This window comes from Lonchura striata, chromosome 3, assembly GCF_050655825.1.
Source record: "Lonchura striata isolate lonStrDom1 chromosome 3, ASM5065582v1, whole genome shotgun sequence".
Taxonomy (NCBI): domain Eukaryota; kingdom Metazoa; phylum Chordata; class Aves; order Passeriformes; family Estrildidae; genus Lonchura; species Lonchura striata.
The window spans coordinates 109,723,699-109,729,698 of NC_140705.1; the positions used below are offsets into that span (position 1 = coordinate 109,723,699).

The following is a 6,000-nucleotide window of genomic DNA, read 5'->3' on the forward strand; positions in this document are numbered from 1 at the left end:
CACAGTGGAGAAAAAAATGCTCTCCAACCAAAACAAATGTGAACTTCAAAATTCCTGGGCAGAAATAACAACTTCAGCAATTATTACTGGGATGTCAGCAAGCACTTGTTATTCAGAGATGAAGCCTATTTCTTTCTTGCTGCCAAAGGTTTTCTCAGTTCCTCAGGGTTACATCTATTTCCATTTTCACAGTCTAAACACATCCTTCTGATCCCCAGCTCCCATTCCTTGAATTCCAGCAAGTCTTCTGATCTCATCCCTTTCTTATCTACTTCCTTCTTTTTACCTGCAGTCCTTAATTTTTAGTTCCAGAAAAGCCTTATCACTGGTATCACTGCTATCACTGATAGCCTGTTGTGCTATCAGAATAAATTTTCAACAAAGTCAAAAAAACCCTGAGCTACTCCATGTTACAGAATCACAGAATCACAGAATTTTCTGAGTTGAACAGGACCTACAAGGATCATTGAGTCCAGCTTCTGGCCCTGCACAGCACCATTCCCAAGAGCCACACCATGTGCTGAGGACATTGTCCAAACATCTTGAGCTGTCAGGCTGGTGCTGGGACCAGCCCTTGGGAGTCTGTTTCCATTGCCCAGCCACCCTCTGGGTGAAAAACCTTTTTCTGATATCCAATATAAACCTCCCCTGATACAACTTCAGGCCATCCCTCGGGTCCTGTCATTGGTCACCATAGATTTTATCCTGTGTCTAGTAAACTCCTACTATTAGGAGACATTATCTGACACCATAGAAATCACCAGAGAAGCCAAAATCTCAAGTGTTGAAATACCATGTAGGAAACTGAAAATATATATTTAACAGGGAGCATGAACATTGAGCAAAATATAAACCAGACACAAAGCTTCAGGGAGGGAAAAGCTTGTTTGACCATCACCAGGTACCCATTTAACAACACACAGCACTAAGCTTGAGCCTACTCTACCAACAGCACTGCCCAGGGTATGATGTGTTCATGTGCCTTTGTGGCTCTCAGCAAATCACAGCTGGGAACATCCTGTCAGGAAAAATAGACCATGAGGACAGAACTGACACACCAAAGCTCATTGGAGCTTCCAGCAACATGGTTTCGCAGTAGTTTCACAGACCTTCAGAGAGTTCCTCTGCTTTAAGAAGTATGGAATTGTCTTCCTAGGAAGGTGGTGGAATCACCATCTCTGAATATGTTTAAAAAAAGACTAGACTTGGCATTTGGTGCTATAGTCTAGTTTGGGTTTTAAGGCATAAGTTGGACTTGATGATCTTAGAGGTCTCTTCCAACCTCTTTATTCTGTGATTCTGTATGTGAGCATATTCTCATGCAATCAAATGCACTCTGTAGATTTGCCCAAGTCACTCAGCCAGCATTTCAAAAACAGCTTATAATTTTGGCTGCCTCAGTTTTTGAGTGTCTTGGTGTCTTTAAAGGCACTAAAAATAAAGAGCCAAAATTACAGGTTACTTTGCACAGCTTGGGCCTCAGTTTCTCTGTACTAAGTTCTGATGTTACTTGAACTTAGAATTGAAGCATGGAGTAAGTTTCTTGAACAATACAAAGCTCCAGAAAACTTTCACGAGATGAGAAATGACTTGCACTCTCTGTGTCTCAGGTCACTCAGGTTGGAAGATAACAATTCCTTGGCCTGATAACGACACAGAAGTGTGCCAAACAGAAGTAATGTCATTGTTAAGTGTAATTGCAGAAATATGATAAATTATTCAGACCTACTGCATGTTAGTATGTATACTGAAAATGACCAGTTTTCTGCACATGCCTGAGTTCAAAGGAATGTGATATTAGGGATCACAACTGGCAAATGGAAAAGCCACATGAGACACCATCGTCAATAATCAACAAACCAAAAAGCATGGGAAAATACACATAAACTCTTTCATCCAATGAAAATAAGAGCAGTCAGCTTTCTTTTAATTTAGGAACATGCTGCGCTTGCCCGGGGGTTGCAAGGGCAGGGAAGGGAGAGAGGGTCAGCTCTCCATAGGACTGACCCAGGTTTGAAAATTCACAGCAACTAAAGTGCTGAAAGCCAAGCCTCCCACACATCCTTCCCCTATGTGTCAGGAAATAGTGTCCCCTGATTGCTCAATCTCTAAGTCAGATGGCTGGCCTGGAGGGACTAGATGGGTTTCTTGGATACCATCAGACCCTGGGGAAATTTTACATCGACTAAAGCAGATGGAGCAAACCGAAACAATTTTGGATATCCCTTCAAGATGCTATTCAACTCTTGATGAGCCTCCCTGTCAATGAAGTACAGTAAGTGCACCTCATATCTGTACTTGGTAAGAAAAATTTTTGTGACTGATTTTCAGTATGAACAGAACTACACATAAGAAGCACAACTAAAACAAACAGCAGTGATAGCAGCAGACAAGTGATATGGTGTGGTAAAGCCACTAGGCTATCCAGGGAATTTGCTCACTCAGCTCTATGAAACCATGAGACCTCACTTTGTAACACATAATATAGACTTTTAAAACCTCAGGGTTACACTGACTGTCATAAGCTGCAACAGGCAATAGCTTTCTGTTCCACAAAACAAAACTGAAAAGATGCCTGCCTTGTTCATATTGTATTTTTTTTTATCTTGCTTCCAGGGTAAGTTGATCCATAGAAGAACTAGCAATTTCCTGGCTACTATAATCCCATCCAAATTCAAGGATGTTAAAACCCATGCATTCTCATTGGAACTGTGTTTATGTCCTGCCAGATCAATATCTCCATTCCCGTTTTAATTCCCAGCCTTCCACTCAGTGTACAACCTTCCTGTTGAACCAGAACTGACAGCCCACAGGGAATTTCCAGACTTAGAAAATCCCTACAGGTAGTGTTGCTAACCTGCTGGATGCTGAGCTGAAGGAAAGAGAGAGGAATAATGAGACAGATGGGAAGCAGTCAGATGAAAACACCCCAAATATGGAATTATCTCCTCCTTAGCTCCTCTTCTTACCGTCTCAGCTTTCAGCAGTCCTGAATATATTAGTTCTAAATTACCTAAAGTACTTCAGAGAGACTAACTGTTGAACCGGGTAAAAAGTGTTTGTGGCTCCACACATTTGCCTTGGCTGTGACAGCTCTCAATTTTTTATTGGGGCATAAAGATTTCTATCAAGTTACTACATTCCTTAAGAATTCTTTTTCTTTTACATTGCCAGCCAATTTGATTAGGCTGTTGTTAAGAAAAAAAGGAGCTTCTTGGAAAAGGAGATGCTAGGCCCATTGAAAACAAAACCTAGTAAGAAATAAATGGGGTTGATGAAAAAATTCTAATCTGTCATAGCAAAGTATCTTATATCCCAGTATGATTCCTTCCAAGTCTTCCCCTGAACACTTCACTTCCAAAGTACCTCCTTGCAGGATCTGCTCTTGAGAGCTCATGCTCCCTTACACATGCATCAGTGATTGCTTATTCTCCAGTTGATGGCATCCCTTACTGGGGATTAGACCTTGACCACCTGCCCAGTGAAAGCTCTCTCCATTCCATGAGCCAGCACAGTGATTGCATCCACCTGCAGCTGTTTTCAGCACACCTTACTGCATTTGCTCAATTTCAATACCCAGTGGAGATCCCAGTAACCCTCCCTCCTCTCACCCCTCAATTTTCCTCTTTTATTGCCTCCTCCATGCCCCAATAACCCACCCTCAAGAGGAAAAGTATTTGCAGACTTTTCCCATTGTCTAAACAGCCTGATGCAGGGAATGCTGACTTGCAGCAGCCTTTCTTGTGACTGCCTGTTGGCTGAAGCCAGTTGCTAACAGCATGGGGACAGCATTGTGTAATCCACATGGCTTGTGCTCCTCGGCCCAGCTTTGTGTTTATGCTCAAGGGCATCATCTCTCCTTCCAGCAACTGCACAGGCCAACAATGCTCCTGCTGGCCATGAGTTTTCTACAGTTACAAGTGCTTGCAAAGTGTGTCATCTTCATGCAGGAGGCCTCAAACTCTTCCTGTGGAAGCCAGCTGCTTCTGTTACGGGTCTCATTAGAGAAGATGCCAATGAAGAGGACAGCTGCCTACACAGCTGTCCCCAGAACTGCTCCCTTCTCCACTTGAAGAATGAGCAGACACCCAGGTGTGAGGCTGTTTTCAACCTTACAGGACGTAAGGTTAATTAAATGTAGCATTGAATTTTAATTGCCAATAGATACAGCTGTGTGCCCCACTGAAAGCATCATCTTCTTATGGAGTAGGCTTGGGAATCTCTGGACTGCAGAGGTATAAAAAAAATTTACTAAGAATCACTACTTTTAGTTTGGACTTAGACCAGGTGCCTGTATTAGTATCTGCAGGAAGATTCTCCTTGTAGTATGTGACTGGTTCATGTATGAGCCTGGTACATCTAGGTTTTAGATGTGAGAGACATCTCTTCTCTGCAGAAGCAAAGGGTTCTTTGGAGAGCCCTTAGTATCAAGCAAGTACAGGCTCGAGGTGCTAAATTTGGCAGATTTAGCCAAATAACTCCCCTTACTTGTTTTAGTATTTTTTATCACCAGTAGCTTGGCAGAGTGGGACAGGACTTCATTGTCAGGGGCCAGGGAATTTCCTGTCATCCTCATAAGGAAAGAGGAACTGCTTGCGGAAAAATATGACAAAGGATTAAAGAGTTAAAAAAGAAATCCTCCTTTGTGGAGTTGCCTAAGGAAGTTGATTTTTGGCTGAGGCTTATTTGGGATTTTCCTTTCCTGCTACCAGAACATGAAGTAGCTGAATTTCAGTTAATTTTTTAGTCTTCTAAAAATATGACCATCCCCTCCTCGCTTGCCTCAGACCTCCCTCATCCCCTGTCACCCCATGCACATACAGAAGAGTGCAAAAGCCTGCACTGTCAGCCCCTCTGCATACCTTTGGGAGAAGCAATCAAAGTAAACCTGAATTGTGTGTGCTGCCAAGCTGGCTTCAGGATACTTCAAAGGAGAAGAAAAAAACCCAAAATTAGAAAGAAAGACAATCAGTACTATCAGGGATTTGTTCTTGAAAACAAGCAAAAACATGAGAAGCTTTGCTGCAGCAGCTGCACTTACACTGTAGGAGCCGTGTCTCTGCGTGGATCCTCCCTGTTCTGCAGCCCCGTAATCCTCAGAGAGAAATGCCTGCACTGCTCCTCTTGCTGGCACTGCTGTTGGAGTGAGACTGGAACTGCTGCTGTTTTCACTTTCAGACCAGCCTCTCTCTCCAACTCCTCTGACGTCACACACCCTGTTCATTTTACATTGTTCATTCCATAATGAACAATCTAAATGTTTCTCTAGGTGAATTTAACGCTGTAGTCTGGGGGATCTGTAATTTTTGCACTCTTGGATAGAAAACCCCTCCAAGGGGCTCAGGGAGGAAACTGGAGAACTACAGATGTGGTTGTTTAAATTCCTGGCAAAAGGCAGTACCTGTACTTTTCTGTCCATGGTATATTATATCCACACCCATGCTATAACTATCTGTCATGGAAGTCCCCATTTGGAAAGTGGTTTTACAGTCACTCAGCTGTGCTTAAACAGGGTTTGAATCAAGCATGAAATAGAGGTCTCTCACAGACACACTCCAAGCCCACAGCCCTCTGCTGCGTCCAGGCTTTGACTGGATTTAACTAAAACAGGACTAAAACAGGGCCTTACAAGCACCTTGTCCACCTCCTCTTTCAGTTTGGCACTAACCCAATCTAGATTGTTTTCTCAAGCATGTGGGCCATTTTGGCCGTTTTGCCTCCCAGCTTCAATATATCTTCTCTGGAAGTGTGTCATAGATAAACACCAGCTCAGAAAATTAATCTATTCTTTGATCTCTATTATGCTCTGCCTATTTGCATCTTTCCATTATTCCTTTGCTACTGTACAGTATGACACTTTTCACCTGCTGTGAAAGCCACTTAGGTGTTACATGGAAGGGAAGAGCAAAAGCCACAGTGTTAGCACTAATGTTAATCAGTACTTGAAGAGTGAAATGCTCTCCTGGTATAATCCTTCTGAGATAAGTGGTGATAAATTTG

At 42.7% G+C, this 6,000-nt stretch overlaps 1 protein-coding gene across 3 annotated transcripts in view; it reads right to left on the bottom strand.

Moving 5' to 3' along the window:
* The window catches only part of DAAM2 (dishevelled associated activator of morphogenesis 2), a 202,678-nt gene extending 197,499 nt beyond the window's left edge, over positions 1–5,179 (bottom strand). The window contains exons 1-2 of one of the 3 annotated variants that reach the window (XM_031504232.3): positions 5,042–5,170; positions 4,863–4,924 (exon numbers count right to left, since the gene is read on the bottom strand). The gene's annotated coding sequence lies outside the window, so the exon portion shown is untranslated. Of the gene's footprint in view, positions 1–4,862; positions 4,925–5,041 lie in introns of all 3 variants that reach the window. The other 2 variants (XM_031504231.3, XM_077781857.2) reach the window with 2 other exon arrangements.
* Between the last annotated feature and the right edge of the window lie 821 nt (positions 5,180–6,000).